We start from the raw sequence: 22,629 nt of genomic DNA on the forward strand, positions 1-22,629 counted from the left end.
TACACATGGTTAGCAGATGTTAATGGTCACCTACACATGGTTAGCAGATGTTAATGGTCACATACACATGGTTAGCAGATGTTAATAGTCACCTACACATGGTTAGTAGATGTTAATGGTCACCTACACATGGTTAGCAGATGTTAATGGTCACCTACACATGGTTAGTAGATGTTAATGGTCACCTACACATGGTTAGCAGATGTTAATGGTCACATACACATGGTTAGTAGATGTTAATGGTCACCTACACATGGTTAGCAGATGTTAATGGTCACATACACATGGTTAGCAGATGTTAATGGTCACCTACACATGGTTAGCAGATGTTAATGGTCACCTACACATGGTTAGCAGATGTTAATGGTCACCTACACATGGTTAGCAGATGTTAATGGTCACATACACATGGTTAGCAGATGTTAATGGTCACCTACACATGGTTAGTAGATGTTAATGGTCACCTACACATGGTTAGCAGATGTTAATGGTCACATACACATGGTTAGTAGATGTTAATGGTCACCTACACATGGTTAGCAGATGTTAATGGTCACATACACATGGTTAGCAGATGTTAATGGTCACCTACACATGGTTAGCAGATGTTAATGGTCACCTACACATGGTTAGTAGATGTTAATGGTCACCTACACATGGTTAGCAGATGTTAATGGTCACATACACATGGTTAGCAGATGTTAATGGTCACCTACACATGGTTAGCAGATGTTAATGGTCACCTACACATGGTTAGCAGATGTTAATGGTCACCTACACATGGTTAGCAGATGTTAATGGTCACCTACACATGGTTAGCAGATGTTAATGGTCACCTACACATGGTTAGTAGATGTTAATGGTCACCTACACATGGTTAGTAGATGTTAATGGTCACCTACACATGGTTAGCAGATGTTAATGGTCACATACACATGGTTAGCAGATGTTAATGGTCACATACACATGGTTAGCAGATGTTAATGGTCACATACACATGGTTAGCAGATGTTAATGGTCACATACACATGGTTAGCAGATGTTAATGGTCACATACACATGGTTAGTAGATGTTAATGGTCACCTACACATGGTTAGCAGATGTTAATGGTCACCTACACATGGTTAGCAGATGTTAATGGTCACCTACACATGGTTAGCAGATGTTAATGGTCACCTACACATGGTTAGTAGATGTTAATGGTCACCTACACATGGTTAGTAGATGTTAATGGTCACCTACACATGGTTAGCAGATGTTAATGGTCACCTACACATGGTTAGCAGATGTTAATGGTCACATACACATGGTTAGCAGATGTTAATGGTCACATACACATGGTTAGCAGATGTTAATGGTCACATACACATGGTTAGCAGATGTTAATGGTCACCTACACATGGTTAGCAGATGTTAATGGTCACCTACACATGGTTAGCAGATGTTAATGGTCACCTACACATGGTTAGCAGATGTTAATGGTCACCTACACATGGTTAGCAGATGTTAATGGTCACCTACACATGGTTAGCAGATGTTAATGGTCACCTACACATGGTTAGCAGATGTTAATGGTCACCTACACATGGTTAGCAGATGTTAATGGTCACCTACACATGGTTAGCAGATGTTAATGGTCACCTACACATGGTTAGCAGATGTTAATGGTCACCTACACATGGTTAGCAGATGTTAATGGTCACATACACATGGTTAGCAGATGTTAATGGTCACATACACATGGTTAGCAGATGTTAATGGTCACATACACATGGTTAGCAGATGTTAATGGTCACCTACACATGGTTAGCAGATGTTAATGGTCACATACACATGGTTAGCAGATGTTAATGGTCACATACACATGGTTAGCAGATGTTAATGGTCACATACACATGGTTAGCAGATGTTAATGGTCACATACACATGGTTAGCAGATGTTAATGGTCACCTACACATGGTTAGCAGATGTTAATGGTCACATACACATGGTTAGCAGATGTTAATGGTCACATACACATGGTTAGCAGATGTTAATGGTCACATACACATGGTTAGCAGATGTTAATGGTCACCTACACATGGTTAGCAGATGTTAATGGTCACATACACATGGTTAGCAGATGTTAATGGTCACATACACATGGTTAGCAGATGTTAATGGTCACCTACACATGGTTAGCAGATGTTAATGGTCACATACACATGGTTAGCAGATGTTAATGGTCACATACACATGGTTAGCAGATGTTAATGGTCACATACACATGGTTAGCAGATGTTAATGGTCACCTACACATGGTTAGCAGATGTTAATGGTCACATACACATGGTTAGCAGATGTTAATGGTCACCTACACATGGTTAGCAGATGTTAATGGTCACATACACATGGTTAGCAGATGTTAATGGTCACATACACATGGTTAGCAGATGTTAATGGTCACCTACACATGGTTAGCAGATGTTAATGGTCACATACACATGGTTAGCAGATGTTAATGGTCACATACACATGGTTAGCAGATGTTAATGGTCACCTACACATGGTTAGCAGATGTTAATGGTCACATACACATGGTTAGCAGATGTTAATGGTCACATACACATGGTTAGCAGATGTTAATGGTCACCTACACATGGTTAGCAGATGTTAATGGTCACCTACACATGGTTAGCAGATGTTAATGGTCACATACACATGGTTAGCAGATGTTAATAGTCACCTACACATGGTTAGCAGATGTTAATGGTCACATACACATGGTTAGCAGATGTTAATGGTCACATACACATGGTTAGCAGATGTTAATGGTCACATACACATGGTTAGCAGATGTTAATGGTCACATACACATGGTTAGCAGATGTTAATGGTCACATACACATGGTTAGCAGATGTTAATGGTCACATACACATGGTTAGCAGATGTTAATGGTCACCTACACATGGTTAGCAGATGTTAATGGTCACCTACACATGGTTAGCAGATGTTAATGGTCACCTACACATGGTTAGCAGATGTTAATGGTCACATACACATGGTTAGCAGATGTTAATGGTCACATACACATGGTTAGCAGATGTTAATGGTCACATACACATGGTTAGCAGATGTTAATGGTCACCTACACATGGTTAGCAGATGTTAATGGTCACATACACATGGTTAGCAGATGTTAATGGTCACCTACACATGGTTAGCAGATGTTAATGGTCACATACACATGGTTAGCAGATGTTAATGGTCACCTACACATGGTTAGCAGATGTTAATGGTCACATACACATGGTTAGCAGATGTTAATGGTCACCTACACATGGTTAGCAGATGTTAATGGTCACCTACACATGGTTAGCAGATGTTAATGGTCACCTACACATGGTTAGCAGATGTTAATGGTCACCTACACATGGTTAGCAGATGTTAATGGTCACATACACATGGTTAGCAGATGTTAATGGTCACATACACATGGTTAGCAGATGTTAATGGTCACATACACATGGTTAGCAGATGTTAATGGTCACATACACATGGTTAGCAGATGTTAATGGTCACATACACATGGTTAGCAGATGTTAATGGTCACATACACATGGTTAGCAGATGTTAATAGTCACCTACACATGGTTAGCAGATGTTAATGGTCACATACACATGGTTAGCAGATGTTAATGGTCACATACACATGGTTAGCAGATGTTAATGGTCACATACACATGGTTAGCAGATGTTAATGGTCACCTACACATGGTTAGCAGATGTTAATGGTCACATACACATGGTTAGCAGATGTTAATGGTCACCTACACATGGTTAGCAGATGTTAATGGTCACCTACACATGGTTAGCAGATGTTAATGGTCACCTACACATGGTTAGCAGATGTTAATGGTCACATACACATGGTTAGCAGATGTTAATGGTCACCTACACATGGTTAGCAGATGTTAATGGTCACATACACATGGTTAGCAGATGTTAATAGTCACCTACACATGGTTAGCAGATGTTAATGGTCACATACACATGGTTAGCAGATGTTAATAGTCACCTACACATGGTTAGCAGATGTTAATGGTCACATACACATGGTTAGCAGATGTTAATAGTCACCTACACATGGTTAGCAGATGTTAATGGTCACATACACATGGTTAGCAGATGTTAATGGTCACCTACACATGGTTAGCAGATGTTAATGGTCACCTACACATGGTTAGCAGATGTTAATGGTCACCTACACATGGTTAGCAGATGTTAATGGTCACCTACACATGGTTAGCAGATGTTAATGGTCACCTACACATGGTTAGCAGATGTTAATGGTCACCTACACATGGTTAGCAGATGTTAATGGTCACCTACACATGGTTAGCAGATGTTAATGGTCACCTACACATGGTTAGCAGATGTTAATGGTCACCTACACATGGTTAGCAGATGTTAATGGTCACATACACATGGTTAGCAGATGTTAATGGTCACATACACATGGTTAGCAGATGTTAATGGTCACATACACATGGTTAGCAGATGTTAATGGTCACCTACACATGGTTAGCAGATGTTAATGGTCACCTACACATGGTTAGCAGATGTTAATGGTCACATACACATGGTTAGCAGATGTTAATGGTCACCTACACATGGTTAGCAGATGTTAATGGTCACATACACATGGTTAGCAGATGTTAATGGTCACCTACACATGGTTAGCAGATGTTAATGGTCACATACACATGGTTAGCAGATGTTAATGGTCACCTACACATGGTTAGCAGATGTTAATGGTCACCTACACATGGTTAGCAGATGTTAATGGTCACATACACATGGTTAGCAGATGTTAATGGTCACATACACATGGTTAGCAGATGTTAATGGTCACATACACATGGTTAGCAGATGTTAATGGTCACCTACACATGGTTAGCAGATGTTAATGGTCACATACACATGGTTAGCAGATGTTAATGGTCACATACACATGGTTAGCAGATGTTAATGGTCACATACACATGGTTAGCAGATGTTAATGGTCACATACACATGGTTAGCAGATGTTAATGGTCACATACACATGGTTAGCAGATGTTAATGGTCACCTACACATGGTTAGCAGATGTTAATGGTCACATACACATGGTTAGCAGATGTTAATGGTCACATACACATGGTTAGCAGATGTTAATGGTCACATACACATGGTTAGCAGATGTTAATGGTCACCTACACATGGTTAGCAGATGTTAATGGTCACCTACACATGGTTAGCAGATGTTAATGGTCACCTACACATGGTTAGCAGATGTTAATGGTCACATACACATGGTTAGCAGATGTTAATGGTCACATACACATGGTTAGCAGATGTTAATGGTCACATACACATGGTTAGCAGATGTTAATGGTCACCTACACATGGTTAGCAGATGTTAATGGTCACATACACATGGTTAGCAGATGTTAATGGTCACCTACACATGGTTAGCAGATGTTAATGGTCACATACACATGGTTAGCAGATGTTAATGGTCACCTACACATGGTTAGCAGATGTTAATGGTCACATACACATGGTTAGCAGATGTTAATGGTCACCTACACATGGTTAGCAGATGTTAATGGTCACCTACACATGGTTAGCAGATGTTAATGGTCACCTACACATGGTTAGCAGATGTTAATGGTCACCTACACATGGTTAGCAGATGTTAATGGTCACATACACATGGTTAGCAGATGTTAATGGTCACATACACATGGTTAGCAGATGTTAATGGTCACATACACATGGTTAGCAGATGTTAATGGTCACATACACATGGTTAGCAGATGTTAATGGCCACATACACATGGTTAGCAGATGTTAATGGTCACATACACATGGTTAGCAGATGTTAATAGTCACCTACACATGGTTAGCAGATGTTAATGGTCACATACACATGGTTAGCAGATGTTAATGGTCACATACACATGGTTAGCAGATGTTAATGGTCACATACACATGGTTAGCAGATGTTAATGGTCACCTACACATGGTTAGCAGATGTTAATGGTCACATACACATGGTTAGCAGATGTTAATGGTCACCTACACATGGTTAGCAGATGTTAATGGTCACCTACACATGGTTAGCAGATGTTAATGGTCACATACACATGGTTAGCAGATGTTAATGGTCACATACACATGGTTAGCAGATGTTAATGGTCACCTACACATGGTTAGCAGATGTTAATGGTCACATACACATGGTTAGCAGATGTTAATAGTCACCTACACATGGTTAGCAGATGTTAATGGTCACATACACATGGTTAGCAGATGTTAATAGTCACCTACACATGGTTAGCAGATGTTAATGGTCACATACACATGGTTAGCAGATGTTAATAGTCACCTACACATGGTTAGCAGATGTTAATGGTCACATACACATGGTTAGCAGATGTTAATAGTCACCTACACATGGTTAGCAGATGTTAATGGTCACATACACATGGTTAGCAGATGTTAATGGTCACCTACACATGGTTAGCAGATGTTAATGGTCACCTACACATGGTTAGCAGATGTTAATGGTCACCTACACATGGTTAGCAGATGTTAATGGTCACCTACACATGGTTAGCAGATGTTAATGGTCACCTACACATGGTTAGCAGATGTTAATGGTCACCTACACATGGTTAGCAGATGTTAATGGTCACCTACACATGGTTAGCAGATGTTAATGGTCACCTACACATGGTTAGCAGATGTTAATGGTCACCTACACATGGTTAGCAGATGTTAATGGTCACATACACATGGTTAGCAGATGTTAATGGTCACATACACATGGTTAGCAGATGTTAATGGTCACATACACATGGTTAGCAGATGTTAATGGTCACCTACACATGGTTAGCAGATGTTAATGGTCACCTACACATGGTTAGCAGATGTTAATGGTCACATACACATGGTTAGCAGATGTTAATGGTCACCTACACATGGTTAGCAGATGTTAATGGTCACATACACATGGTTAGCAGATGTTAATGGTCACCTACACATGGTTAGCAGATGTTAATGGTCACATACACATGGTTAGCAGATGTTAATGGTCACCTACACATGGTTAGCAGATGTTAATGGTCACCTACACATGGTTAGCAGATGTTAATGGTCACATACACATGGTTAGCAGATGTTAATGGTCACATACACATGGTTAGCAGATGTTAATGGTCACATACACATGGTTAGCAGATGTTAATGGTCACATACACATGGTTAGCAGATGTTAATGGTCACCTACACATGGTTAGCAGATGTTAATGGTCACATACACATGGTTAGCAGATGTTAATGGTCACATACACATGGTTAGCAGATGTTAATGGTCACATACACATGGTTAGCAGATGTTAATGGTCACCTACACATGGTTAGCAGATGTTAATGGTCACCTACACATGGTTAGCAGATGTTAATGGTCACCTACACATGGTTAGCAGATGTTAATGGTCACATACACATGGTTAGCAGATGTTAATGGTCACATACACATGGTTAGCAGATGTTAATGGTCACATACACATGGTTAGCAGATGTTAATGGTCACCTACACATGGTTAGCAGATGTTAATGGTCACATACACATGGTTAGCAGATGTTAATGGTCACCTACACATGGTTAGCAGATGTTAATGGTCACATACACATGGTTAGCAGATGTTAATGGTCACCTACACATGGTTAGCAGATGTTAATGGTCACATACACATGGTTAGCAGATGTTAATGGTCACCTACACATGGTTAGCAGATGTTAATGGTCACCTACACATGGTTAGCAGATGTTAATGGTCACCTACACATGGTTAGCAGATGTTAATGGTCACCTACACATGGTTAGCAGATGTTAATGGTCACATACACATGGTTAGCAGATGTTAATGGTCACATACACATGGTTAGCAGATGTTAATGGTCACATACACATGGTTAGCAGATGTTAATGGTCACATACACATGGTTAGCAGATGTTAATGGTCACATACACATGGTTAGCAGATGTTAATGGTCACATACACATGGTTAGCAGATGTTAATGGTCACCTACACATGGTTAGCAGATGTTAATGGTCACATACACATGGTTAGCAGATGTTAATGGTCACATACACATGGTTAGCAGATGTTAATGGTCACATACACATGGTTAGCAGATGTTAATGGTCACCTACACATGGTTAGCAGATGTTAATGGTCACATACACATGGTTAGCAGATGTTAATGGTCACCTACACATGGTTAGCAGATGTTAATGGTCACCTACACATGGTTAGCAGATGTTAATGGTCACATACACATGGTTAGCAGATGTTAATGGTCACATACACATGGTTAGCAGATGTTAATGGTCACCTACACATGGTTAGCAGATGTTAATGGTCACATACACATGGTTAGCAGATGTTAATAGTCACCTACACATGGTTAGCAGATGTTAATGGTCACATACACATGGTTAGCAGATGTTAATAGTCACCTACACATGGTTAGCAGATGTTAATGGTCACATACACATGGTTAGCAGATGTTAATAGTCACCTACACATGGTTAGCAGATGTTAATGGTCACATACACATGGTTAGCAGATGTTAATAGTCACCTACACATGGTTAGCAGATGTTAATGGTCACATACACATGGTTAGCAGATGTTAATGGTCACCTACACATGGTTAGCAGATGTTAATGGTCACCTACACATGGTTAGCAGATGTTAATGGTCACCTACACATGGTTAGCAGATGTTAATGGTCACCTACACATGGTTAGCAGATGTTAATGGTCACCTACACATGGTTAGCAGATGTTAATGGTCACCTACACATGGTTAGCAGATGTTAATGGTCACCTACACATGGTTAGCAGATGTTACACACACATGGTTAGCAGATGTTAATGGTCACCTACACATGGTTAGCAGATGTTAATGGTCACCTACACATGGTTAGCAGATGTTAATGGTCACATACACATGGTTAGCAGATGTTAATGGTCACATACACATGGTTAGCAGATGTTAATGGTCACATACACATGGTTAGCAGATGTTAATGGTCACCTACACATGGTTAGCAGATGTTAATGGTCACCTACACATGGTTAGCAGATGTTAATGGTCACATACACATGGTTAGCAGATGTTAATGGTCACCTACACATGGTTAGCAGATGTTAATGGTCACATACACATGGTTAGCAGATGTTAATGGTCACCTACACATGGTTAGCAGATGTTAATGGTCACATACACATGGTTAGCAGATGTTAATGGTCACCTACACATGGTTAGCAGATGTTAATGGTCACCTACACATGGTTAGCAGATGTTAATGGTCACATACACATGGTTAGCAGATGTTAATGGTCACATACACATGGTTAGCAGATGTTAATGGTCACATACACATGGTTAGCAGATGTTAATGGTCACCTACACATGGTTAGCAGATGTTAATGGTCACATACACATGGTTAGCAGATGTTAATGGTCACATACACATGGTTAGCAGATGTTAATGGTCACCTACACATGGTTAGCAGATGTTAATGGTCACATACACATGGTTAGCAGATGTTAATGGTCACATACACATGGTTAGCAGATGTTAATGGTCACCTACACATGGTTAGCAGATGTTAATGGTCACATACACATGGTTAGCAGATGTTAATGGTCACCTACACATGGTTAGCAGATGTTAATGGTCACATACACATGGTTAGCAGATGTTAATGGTCACCTACACATGGTTAGCAGATGTTAATGGTCACATACACATGGTTAGCAGATGTTAATGGTCACCTACACATGGTTAGCAGATGTTAATGGTCACCTACACATGGTTAGCAGATGTTAATGGTCACCTACACATGGTTAGCAGATGTTAATGGTCACATACACATGGTTAGCAGATGTTAATGGTCACCTACACATGGTTAGCAGATGTTAATGGTCACATACACATGGTTAGCAGATGTTAATGGTCACCTACACATGGTTAGCAGATGTTAATGGTCACCTACACATGGTTAGCAGATGTTAATGGTCACCTACACATGGTTAGCAGATGTTAATGGTCACCTACACATGGTTAGCAGATGTTAATGGTCACCTACACATGGTTAGCAGATGTTAATGGTCACCTACACATGGTTAGCAGATGTTAATGGTCACCTACACATGGTTAGCAGATGTTAATGGTCACCTACACATGGTTAGCAGATGTTAATGGTCACATACACATGGTTAGCAGATGTTAATGGTCACATACACATGGTTAGCAGATGTTAATGGTCACATACACATGGTTAGCAGATGTTAATGGTCACATACACATGGTTAGCAGATGTTAATGGTCACATACACATGGTTAGCAGATGTTAATGGTCACATACACATGGTTAGCAGATGTTAATGGTCACATACACATGGTTAGCAGATGTTAATGGTCACATACACATGGTTAGCAGATGTTAATGCATTACATACACATGGTTAGCAGATGTTAATGGTCACCTACACATGGTTAGCAGATGTTAATGGTCACATACACATGGTTAGCAGATGTTAATGGTCACATACACATGGTTAGCAGATGTTAATGGTCACATACACATGGTTAGCAGATGTTAATGGTCACATACACATGGTTAGCAGATGTTAATGGTCACATACACATGGTTAGCAGATGTTAATGGTCACCTACGCATGGTTAGCAGATGTTAATGGTCACCTACGCATGGTTAGCAGATGTTAATGGTCACATACGCATGGTTAGCAGATGTTAATGGTCACCTACGCATGGTTAGCAGATGTTAATGGTCACATACGCATGGTTAGCAGATGTTAATGGTCACATACACATGGTTAGCAGATGTTAATGGTCACCTACACATGGTTAGCAGATGTTAATGGTCACCTACACATGGTTAGCAGATGTTAATGGTCACATACACATGGTTAGCAGATGTTAATGGTCACCTACACATGGTTAGCAGATGTTAATGGTCACCTACACATGGTTAGCAGATGTTAATGGTCACATACACATGGTTAGCAGATGTTAATGGTCACATACACATGGTTAGCAGATGTTAATGGTCACATACACATGGTTAGCAGATGTTAATGGTCACATACACATGGTTAGCAGATGTTAATGCGAGTGTAGCGAAATGCTTGTGCTTCTAGTTCCGACAATGCAGTAATAACAAGTAATCTAACTAACAATTCCAAAACTACTGTCTTGTACACAGTGTGAGGGGATAAAGAATATGTACATAAGGATATATGAATGAGTGATGGTACAGAGCAGCATAGGCAAGATACAGTAGATGGTATCGAGTACAGTATATACATATGAGATGAGTATGTAAACAAAGTGGCATAGTTAAAGTGGCTAGTGATACATGTATTACATAAGGATACAGTCGATGAAATAGAGTACAGTATATACGTATGCATATGAGATGAATAATGTAGGGTAAGTAACATTATATAAGGTAGCATTGTTTAAAGTGGCTAGTGATATATTTACATCATTTCCCATCAATTCCCATTATTATAGTGGCTGGAGTTGAGTCAGTGTCAGTGTGTTGGCAGCAGCCACTCAGTGTTAGTGGTGGCTGTTTAACAGTCTGATGGCCTTGAGATAGAAGCTGTTTTTCAGTCTCTCGGTCCCAGCTTTGATGCACCTGTACTGACCTCGCCTTCTGGATGATAGCGGGGTGAACAGGCAGTGGCTCGGGTGGTTGATGTCCTTGATGATCTTTATGGCCTTCCTGTGACATCGGGTGGTGTTCAGTGTTCTTCTCTTGTCTTTCAGTCTCTGGTCTCTGGTAGAAACGTGTTTATTGTGTTGCCCTCATCACAGCTGGAAGGTCCAGTCTATATGAACTCATCACCTCACATCATGTCATCAGAAGGTCTCTGGTCTCAACGTGGTAGGCCAAATAAAATGAAACCCGTCACTGAGGGAACCTGCTGTAGTTTCTCTCTGAATGTTTAACATCTCAGTGTTTTAGCTGTTTCTCCTGCAGTTGTCGACAGAGAAGAGGTCATGAGTAATGTCATGTCTCTTGAACGTTGGGGTAAAATGTGATGATTATTAATGATAAAAGTCTTCCTGTAACATTTCACCTGAACGGTAAAATAACTATGGCAACAAAGCACGGTAGCAGGACATGTCGAAGGATGTCAAATCTGTTGCTTCTCTGTCTGGAGCTTCTCTGAAAAACCCACGAAGCCTTGAGCCTCCAGTCAGCCTGAGTGCAGTGCAGAGCAGCACGGCCATGCGTCAGAGCAGCACGGCCTGTTGAGCCTCCAGTCAGCCTGAGTGCAGAGCAGCAGGGCCTGTTGAGCCTCCAGTCAGCCTGAGTGCAGAGCAGCACGGACTGTTGAGCCTCCAGTCAGCCTGAGTGCAGAGCAGCACGGCCTGTTGAGCCTCCAGTCAGCCTGAGCGCAGAGCAGCCTGTTGAGCCTCCAGTCAGCCTGAGTGCAGAGCAGCACGGCCTGTTGAGCCTCCAGTCAGCCTGAGTGCAGAGCAGCACGGCCTGTTGAGCCTCCAGTCAGCCTGAGTGCAGAGCAGCACGGCCTGTTGAGCATCCAGTCAGCCTGAGTGCAGAGCAGCCTGTTGAGCCTCCAGTCAGCCTGAGTGCAGAGCAGCCTGTTGAGCCTCCAGTCAGAGCAGCACGGCCTGTTGAGCCTCCAGTCAGCCTGAGTGCAGAGCAGCCTGTTGAGCCTCCAGTCAGCCTGAGTGCAGAGCAGCACGGCCTGTTGAGCCTCCAGTCAGCCTGAGTGCAGAGCAGCACGGCCTGTTGAGCCTCCAGTCAGAGCAGCAGGGCCTGTTGAGCCTCCAGTCAGAGCAGCTGGGCCTGTTGAGCCCCAGTCAGCCTGAGTGCAGAGCTCTCTCTCTCTCTCTGAGCCCTCTCTCTCTCTCTTTGAGCCCTCTCTGGTTTACCCAGCGCCTGTCTCACACACACACACACACACACACACACACACACACACACACACACACACACCCTGGCACCAACAGTTCATAAACCCCTCTCTCTGGTTGGCTCTCGGGCCGCTGCTGGCCAGCCACTTCTGTGTGAGTGAGTGAAAGCCCTCCCCTTTACTCCACAGTAATGATTGATGTTTTCAAGGTAATAATGAAAGACATCAGTGAAAACTAGTTGTTTTGGCGCTGTGGATAACGGATGGCAGAGGCCGTCTGGAACAGGAGCGCTACGGTGGCCCATGTGGAACAAATGGAGAGATTGGAGCCAGTGGACTGGCTCTCAAATCATCTGTTATAATGAGCTGGCCAACGGAGCTTGGCTGTGTCCCAGAGTAGCGCTGTTAGGTCTGTGTCTCAGGCTTTGTGGTCTGGTCCTGTGTGTTAGACAGCCCAGACTAGACTGGCTGTGGAGGAAGTAGTCTCAGTCATAACGAGGTAGCTTAGTGTCGTCAGTAGCTGTGTTTCAGTGACTCGGCGGAGTCTGTAGAGTCATCTACTGTAACAGTCATAGTGTTGTCAGTAGCTGTGTTTCAGTGACTCGGCGGAGTCTGTAGAGTCATCTACTGTAACAGTCATAGTGTCTCACAGAATCCCAGGATACGTTGGCGTTAGACACCACACTTCTGTTATACATTATACTGTAGTCTTATCTGTCTGTTAGGGAGGGAGAGCTGCTCCTCATTTACATTAGACTGTGGTCTTATCTGCCTGTTAGGGAGGGAGAGCTGCTCTTCATTTACATTAGACTGTAGTCTTATCTGTCTGTTAGGGAGGGAGAGCTGCCCTTCATTTACATTAGACTCTGGTCTTATCTGTCTGTTAGGGAGGGAGAGCTGCCCTTCATTTACATTAGACTGTAGTCTTATCTGTCTGTTAGGGAGGGAGAGCTGCCCTTCATTTACATTAGACTGTAGTCTTATCTGCCTGTTAGGGAGGGAGAGCTGCTTTTCATTTAGGGAGGGAGAGCTGCCCTTCATTTACATTAGACTCTGGTCTTATCTGTCTGTTAGGGAGGGAGAGCTGCTTTTCATTTACATTAGACTGTAGTCTTATCTGTCTGTTAGGGAGGGAGAGCTGCTCTTCATTTACATTAGACTCTGGTCTTATCTGTCTGTTAGGGAGGGAGAGCTGCTTTTCATTTAGGGAGGGAGAGCTGCCCTTCATTTACATTAGACTGTAGTCTTATCTGCCTGTCAGGGAGGGAGAGCTGCTCTTCATTTACATTAGACTGTAGTCTTATCTGTCTGTTAGGGAGGGAGAGCTGCCCTTCATTTACATTAGACTGTGGTCTTATCTGCCTGTTAGGGAGGGAGAGCTGCCCTTAATTTACATTAGACTGTAGTCTTATCTGCCTGTTAGGGAGGGAGAGCTGCTCTTCATTTACATTAGACTGTAGTCTTATCTGTCTGTTAGGGAGGGAGAGCTGCTCTTCATTTACATTAGACTCTGGTCTTATCTGTCTGTTAGGGAGGGAGAGCTGCTTTTCATTTAGGGAGGGAGAGCTGCCCTTCATTTACATTAGACTCTGGTCTTATCTGTCTGTTAGGGAGGGAGAGCTGCTTTTCATTTACATTAGACTGTAGTCTTATCTGTCTGTTAGGGAGGGAGAGCTGCTCTTCATTTACATTAGACTCTGGTCTTATCTGTCTGTTAGGGAGGGAGAGCTGCTTTTCATTTAGGGAGGGAGAGCTGCCCTTCATTTACATTAGACTGTAGTCTTATCTGTCTGTTAGGGAGGGAGAGCTGCCCTTCATTTACATTAGACTCTGGTCTTATCTGTCTGTTAGGGAGGGAGAGCTGCCCTTCATTTAGGGAGGGAGAGCTGCTCTTCATTTACATTAGACTCTGGTCTTATCTGTCTGTTAGGGAGGGAGAGCTGCCCTTCATTTACATTAGACTGTAGTCTTATCTGCCTGTTAGGGAGGGAGAGCTGCTCTTCATTTACATTAGACTCTGGTCTTATCTGTCTGTTAGGGAGGGAGAGCTGCTCTTCACTTACATTAGACTGTAGTCTTATCTGCCTGTTAGGGAGGGAGAGCTGCTCTTCATTTAGGGAGGGAGAGCTGCTCTTCACTTACATTAGACTCTGGTCTTATCTGTCTGTCAGGGAGGGAGAGCTGCCCTTCATTTACATTAGACTGTAGTCTTATCTGCCTTTTAGGGAGGGAGAGCTGCTCTTCATTTAGGGAGGGAGAGCTGCTTTTCATTTACACTAGACTGTAGTCTTATCTGTCTGTTAGGGAGGGAGAGCTGCCCTTCATTTACATTAGACTGTAGTCTTATCTGCCTGTTAGGGAGGGAGAGCTGCCCTTCATTTACATTAGACTCTGGTCTTATCTGCCTGTTAGGGAGGGAGAGCTGCTTTTCATTTAGGGAGGGAGAGCTGCCCTTCATTTACACTAGACTGTAGTCTTATCTGCCTGTCAGGGAGGGAGAGCTGCTCTTCATTTACATTAGACTCTGGTCTTATCTGTCTGTTAGGGAGGGAGAGCTGCTTTTCATTTAGGGAGGGAGAGCTGCCCTTCATTTACATTAGACTCTGGTCTTATCTGTCTGTTAGGGAGGAGAGCTGCTCTTCATTTACATTAGACTGTAGTCTTATCTGTCTGTTAGGGGGGAGAGCTGCTCTTCATTTACATTAGACTCTGGTCTTATCTGTCTGTTAGGGAGAGCTGCCCTTCATTTACATTAGACTGTAGTCTTATCTGCCTGTTAGGGAGGGAGAGCTGCTTTTCATTTACATTAGACTGTAGTCTTATCTGTCTGTTAGGGAGAGCTGCCCTTCATTTACATTAGACTGTAGTCTTATCTGTCTGTTAGGGAGGGAGAGCTGCCCTTCATTTACATTAGACTGTAGTCTTATCTGTCTGTTAGGGAGAGCTGCTCTTCATTTACATTAGACTCTGGTCTTATCTGTCTGTTAGGGAGGGAGAGCTGCCCTTCATTTACATTAGACTCTGGTCTTATCTGCCTGTTAGGGAGGGAGAGCTGCTCTTCATTTACATTAGACTGTAGTCTTATCTGTCTGTTAGGGAGGGAGAGCTGCTCTTCATTTACATTAGACTCTGGTCTTATCTGTCTGTTAGGGAGGGAGAGCTGCTCTTCATTTACATTAGACTCTGGTCTTATCTGTCTGTTAGGGAGGGAGAGCTGCTCTTCATTTACATTAGACTGTGGTCTTATCTGCCTGTTAGGGGGGAGAGCTGCTCTTCATTTACATTAGACTCTGGTCTTATCTGTCTGTTAGGGAGAGCTGCCCTTCATTTACATTAGACTGTAGTCTTATCTGCCTGTTAGGGAGGGAGAGCTGCTTTTCATTTACATTAGACTGTAGTCTTATCTGTCTGTTAGGGAGAGCTGCCCTTCATTTACATTAGACTGTAGTCTTATCTGTCTGTCAGGGAGGGAGAGCTGCTCTTCATTTACATTAGACTCTGGTCTTATCTGTCTGTTAGGGAGGGAGAGCTGCTCTTCATTTACATTAGACTCTGGTCTTATCTGTCTGTTAGGGAGGGAGAGCTGCTCTTCATTTACATTAGACTGTAGTCTTATCTGTCTGTTAGGGAGGAGAGCTGCTCTTCATTTACATTAGACTGTGGTCTTATCTGTCTGTTAGGGAGGGAGAGCTGCTCTTCATTTAGGGAGGGAGAGCTGCCCTTCATTTACATTAGACTCTGGTCTTATCTGTCTGTTAGGGAGGGAGAGCTGCTCTTCATTTACATTAGACTCTGGTCTTATCTGCCTGTTAGGGAGGGAGAGCTGCCCTTCATTTACATTAGACTCTGGTCTTATCTGCCTGTTAGGGAGGGAGAGCTGCTTTTCATTTAGGGAGGGAGAGCTGCCCTTCATTTACACTAGACTGTAGTCTTATCTGCCTGTCAGGGAGGGAGAGCTGCTCTTCATTTACATTAGACTCTGGTCTTATCTGTCTGTTAGGGAGGGAGAGCTGCTTTTCATTTAGGGAGGGAGAGCTGCCCTTCATTTACATTAGACTCTGGTCTTATCTGTCTGTTAGGGAGGAGAGCTGCTCTTCATTTACATTAGACTGTAGTCTTATCTGTCTGTTAGGGGGGAGAGCTGCTCTTCATTTACATTAGACTCTGGTCTTATCTGTCTGTTAGGGAGAGCTGCCCTTCATTTACATTAGACTGTAGTCTTATCTGCCTGTTAGGGAGGGAGAGCTGCTTTTCATTTACATTAGACTGTAGTCTTATCTGTCTGTTAGGGAGAGCTGCCCTTCATTTACATTAGACTGTAGTCTTATCTGTCTGTTAGGGAGGGAGAGCTGCCCTTCATTTACATTAGACTGTAGTCTTATCTGTCTGTTAGGGAGAGCTGCTCTTCATTTACATTAGACTCTGGTCTTATCTGTCTGTTAGGGAGGGAGAGCTGCCCTTCATTTACATTAGACTCTGGTCTTATCTGCCTGTTAGGGAGGGAGAGCTGCTCTTCATTTACATTAGACTGTAGTCTTATCTGTCTGTTAGGGAGGGAGAGCTGCTCTTCATTTACATTAGACTCTGGTCTTATCTGTCTGTTAGGGAGGGAGAGCTGCTCTTCATTTACATTAGACTCTGGTCTTATCTGTCTGTTAGGGAGGGAGAGCTGCTCTTCATTTACATTAGACTGTGGTCTTATCTGCCTGTTAGGGGGGAGAGCTGCTCTTCATTTACATTAGACTCTGGTCTTATCTGTCTGTTAGGGAGAGCTGCCCTTCATTTACATTAGACTGTAGTCTTATCTGCCTGTTAGGGAGGGAGAGCTGCTTTTCATTTACATTAGACTGTAGTCTTATCTGTCTGTTAGGGAGAGCTGCCCTTCATTTACATTAGACTGTAGTCTTATCTGTCTGTCAGGGAGGGAGAGCTGCTCTTCATTTACATTAGACTCTGGTCTTATCTGTCTGTTAGGGAGGGAGAGCTGCTCTTCATTTACATTAGACTCTGGTCTTATCTGTCTGTTAGGGAGGGAGAGCTGCTCTTCATTTACATTAGACTGTAGTCTTATCTGTCTGTTAGGGAGGAGAGCTGCTCTTCATTTACATTAGACTGTGGTCTTATCTGTCTGTTAGGGAGGGAGAGCTGCTCTTCATTTAGGGAGGGAGAGCTGCCCTTCATTTACATTAGACTCTGGTCTTATCTGTCTGTTAGGGAGGGAGAGCTGCTCTTCATTTACATTAGACTCTGGTCTTATCTGCCTGTTAGGGAGGGAGAGCTGCTCCTCATTTACATTGGACTGTAGTCTTATCTGCCTGTTAGGGAGGGAGAGCTGCTCCTCATTTACATTAGACTGTACTCTTATCTGTCTGTTAGGGAGGGAGAGCTGCCCTTCATTTACATTAGACTGGTCTTATCTGTCTGTTAGGGAGGGAGAGCTGCTCTTCATTTACATTAGACTGTAGTCTTATCTGTCTGTTAGGGAGGGAGAGCTGCTTTTCATTTAGGGAGGGAGAGCTGCTCTTCATTTACATTAGACTCTGGTCTTATCTGTCTGTCAGGGAGGGAGAGCTGCCCTTCATTTACATTAGCTGTTTGGGAACCTCTTGGTCCTAGACTTGGCGTTCCGGTACCGCTTACCGTGCGGAAGCAGAGAGAACAGTCTATGACTAGGGTGGCTGGAGTCTTTTTTTCGGGCCTTCCTCTGACATGGCCTGTAGAGGTCCTGGATAGCAGGAAGCTTGTCCCCAGTGATGTACCGGCACCACCCTCTGTAGGTCCTTACGGTCGGATGCCAAGCAGTTGCCCTACCAGGCGGCGATGCAGCAGTTGCCCTACCAGGCGGCGATGCAGCAGTTGCCCTACCAGGCGGCGATGCAGCAGTTGCCCTACCAGGCGGCGATGCAGCCGGTCAGGAAGGATGTTCTGCTCCGTTTTATAAGAACTGTTAATGGCAACATATGTAGAGATGAAACTCCTGTTTCCTCTCGCTCTCTCTCCCCTCTTCCTCACTCTCTCTCCCCTCTTCCTCACTCTCTCTCCCCTCTTCCTCACTCTCTCTCCCCTCTTCCTCACTCTCTCCTCGCTCTCTCCCTTCTCTCGCTCTCTCTCCCCTCTTCCTCACTCTCTCCCTTCTATCGCTCTCTCCCCTCTTCCTCACTCTCTACCTGCTCTCTCCCTTCTATCGCTCTCTCCCCTCTTCCTCACTCTCTACCCGCTCTCTCCCTTCTATCGCTCTTTCTCCCCTCTTCCGCACTCTCTCCTCGCTCTCTCGCTCTCTCCCCTCTTCCTCACTCTCTCCCTTCTCTCGCTTTTTCCCCTCTTTCTCACTCTCCCCCTTCTCTCGCTTTCTCCCCTCTTCCTCACTCTCCCCTGCTCTCTCCCTTCTCTCGCGCTCTACCCTCCTCGCTCTCTACCCTCCCCTCCCTCGCTCTGTACCCTCCCCTCCCTCGTTCTCTACTCTCCCCTCCCTCGTTCTCTACTCTCCCCTCCCTCGTTCTCTACTCTCCCCTCCCTCGTTCTCTACCCTCCCCTCTCTCGCTCTCTCCCCTCTCTCTCTCTCCATCTCTCTCTCTCTCTCTCTCTCTCTCTCTCCTCCCCTCTCCTCTTGCTCTCCTCTCTCTCCTCCCCTCTCCTTCGTTGTCTCCCCTCTCTCTCCCCTCTCCCTTGCTCTCTCTCCTCGCCTCTCCCCTCTCTCCTTCCCTCTACTCTTGCTCTCCTCTCACTACCCTGCCCTCTCTCTCTCCCCTCTCCTCTTGCTCTCCTCTCTCCTCTCCCCCTCTCCCTCGCTCGTAGTCTTCTCTGTGAGTAGCTGCTTGTGTCCAGGTTGTTGTTGCTATAGATTTATATCCTGGCCTGTAAACCATGGGCCTGTTCACCAAGAAATGTGATTTATGAGTAATGCACACGGCTGACCTACAGGGTCGCCAATCTGGATCGCTGCTGCTTATGCTGCACTTTCCCCTCCTGTGAAGTGAGCCGGGGAACCCAAATGGCACCCTTATTCCCTATTTAGTGCACTACGTTTGACCAGAGTCCTATGGGGTTCCTCTAAAATAGTGCAGTAGTTTGGGAATAGGGTGCCATTTGGTTTGCAGTAGACTGGTTCTGTCTGGGTCTGAGGCCAGAGAATGGAGCTCTGGTTCTGTCTGGGTCTGAGGCCAGAGAATGGAGCTCTGGTTCTGTCTGTGTCTGAGGCCAGAGAATGGAGCTCTGGTTCTGTCTGGGTCTGAGGCCAGAGAATGGAGCTCTGGTTCTGTCTGGGTCTGAGGCCAGAGAATGGAGCTCTTGTTCTGTCTGAGGCCAGAGAATGGAGCTCTGGTTCTGTCTGGGTCTGAGGCCAGAGAATGGAGCTCTTGTTCTGTCTGAGGCCAGAGAATGGAGCTCTGGTTCTGTCTGGGTCTGAGGCCAGAGAATGGAGCTCTGGTTCTGTCCGAGGCCAGAGAATGGAGCTCTGGTTCTGTCTGAGGCCAGAGAATGGAGCTCTGGTTCTTTTCCTCAGCAGAGTCTGAGCTGAACCACGTCAGGCTGTTCGGCTGTAAGACTCCGCTATTTAGATGGAGATAGAGGGGCTTTATCAGACAGTTGTCTGGGCCTGGGGAGTGAGTGAGTGTGTGGAAGGGTTAGTGTGTGACTGAGGGAGAGAGTAGAGTGTGTGTGTGTGTGTGTGTTGCTTTGTACTGAACAGGCCTGACGCCAGTAGTGTTTAGTGAGGGTGTGTTGATGGTTACCAGTGGAACAGCCTCCTGAGAATCAGATTAAACAAATAACAAAATGCTCTCTCCCTCTCTCCTTCCCTTCCTTCCTTCTCTCCTTCCCTTCCTTCCCTCTCTCTCTCCTTCCTTCCTTCTCTCTTTCCCTTCCTTCCCTCTCTCCTTCCCTCTCTCTTTCCTTTCCTTCCCTCTCTTTCCTTCCTTCCCTCACTTTCACTTTCTCCTTCCCTTCCTTCCTTCTCTCCTTCCCTTCCTTCCCTATCTCCTTCCCTCTCTCCTTCCTTTCCTTTCCTTCCCTCTCTCCTTCCCTCTCTCCTTCCTTCCCTCTCTCCTTCCCTCTCTCCTTCCTTTCCTTTCCTTCCCTCTCTTTCCTTCCTTCCCTCACTTTCTCTTTCGCTCCTTCCTTCCCTTCCTTCCCATCTCTCGCTCCCTCTCTTTCCTTCCCTCTCTCTTTCCCTTCCTTCCCTTCTCCTTCTCCCTCTTTCTCTCTCGCTCCCTCCCCTCTCACTTTTCTTCCTTCTCTTCATTCCTTCTGTCTCCTTCCTTGCTCTCCTGCTCCTCCACCTGGCTCTCTCCTTCCCTCCTTTTCACTTTCTCTCTCTTTTCCCTCCCTCCCCTCCCTCCTCTCCCTCCCCTCCCTCCTCTCCCTCCCCTCCCTCCTTTCCACCTTCTCTATCTTTTCCTCACTGACACACTCCCTCCCCTCCCTCCTTTCCCCTCTCTCTTGTTTGTCTCTCTTGTTAGCCCAACAGATTGGTGAGAACTACCCCCCACCCCTATTCCTACGTGACTGTGAATTCCTCCCTGTGTTTATGCCCATAGCTCCATGTTGTATTGTCTTCAGTAGATCTACAGGCTGGAAGTCTAAGCCATGAATGTCTCCCTGCTATGTGCCCTTGTCCTGCTGGACAGCCAGTAGATCTACAGGCTGGGAGTCTAAGCCATGAATGTCTCCCTGCTATGTGCCCTTGTCCTGCTGGACAGCCAGTAGTCTTTAAATAGTGTTTCTTTGTATTCTGTTATTTACTCTTAAACTGCGCTGGGTGTTTCTGCGTTCTTCCACCCTCAAATACAAGGTACCACAATGTTGTTGGGTGTTTTTATTATTAGAAAGGAAATACAATGTATATATTTAACCCCTTATCTAATCGATCCAGTTGTTTTATATTTTATTTGAATGGCCCTCGTACGGTTCCATGTGAATCTTTTTAACCTGTACATCTGTTTGTTGTAGTGGGCTTTATCCAGAGGATTACACACATTTCAATGATGCCTCATTAAACACAATGTTCCTCCTTTGTCAACTATATTATTTATTGATCTTACAAAAAATGAAGGGCACCCTACTATTCTCTATGGGATATGGTGAAAAGTAGTGCACTATATAGGGAATAGGGTGCCATTTGGTCCTGGTCTAAAGTAGTGCACTATATAGGGAATAGGGTGCCATTTGGGATGCACACTGGGCTATTTATGTGCCCGGTAACAGTGAATTTCTCTAAGGGCCTATGTGTAAGAGCTGCCTCTGTGACAGATGATCGTTAGCTTGGTTGGGTCCCTTCTCCAGACTCATTTGGTTTCGCTAGCCTAGCTAACCTAGTGTCCAGGTCTGCCTGTGATTTAAGATGAGGACTGGTCCTTGTGGAGTATCTGGGTCACAGTGATAGAGGGGTTGTCATGGTGACAGAGGGGTTGTTGTTGTTGTTTTTTTACTCAGGAGGGGAAACCCGCAGGTGGAGGGGAAATGGGTCACAGCTGAGGCTACTGCCAGCCTGCATCTGTGTGTGTGTGGCTCTTAGGTAGAGTGAGTTAACCTCTGCAGAGATCTATAGGTGCTGTGTGTGTGTGTGTGTGTGTGTGTGTCAGGTAGAGTGAGTTAACCTCTGCAGAGATCTATA

The 22,629-nt window shown here is 44.3% G+C and overlaps 1 protein-coding gene across 1 annotated transcript in view; it reads left to right on the plus strand.

Annotated features, from left to right (window-relative positions):
* The window catches only part of LOC139419385 (CDK5 regulatory subunit associated protein 1-like 1), a 748,160-nt gene that overhangs the window by 73,105 nt on the left and 652,426 nt on the right, over nt 1-22,629 (plus strand). The window lies entirely within an intron of this gene.

This window comes from Oncorhynchus clarkii, chromosome 2 (assembly GCF_045791955.1).
Source record: "Oncorhynchus clarkii lewisi isolate Uvic-CL-2024 chromosome 2, UVic_Ocla_1.0, whole genome shotgun sequence".
NCBI lineage: Eukaryota > Metazoa > Chordata > Actinopteri > Salmoniformes > Salmonidae > Oncorhynchus > Oncorhynchus clarkii.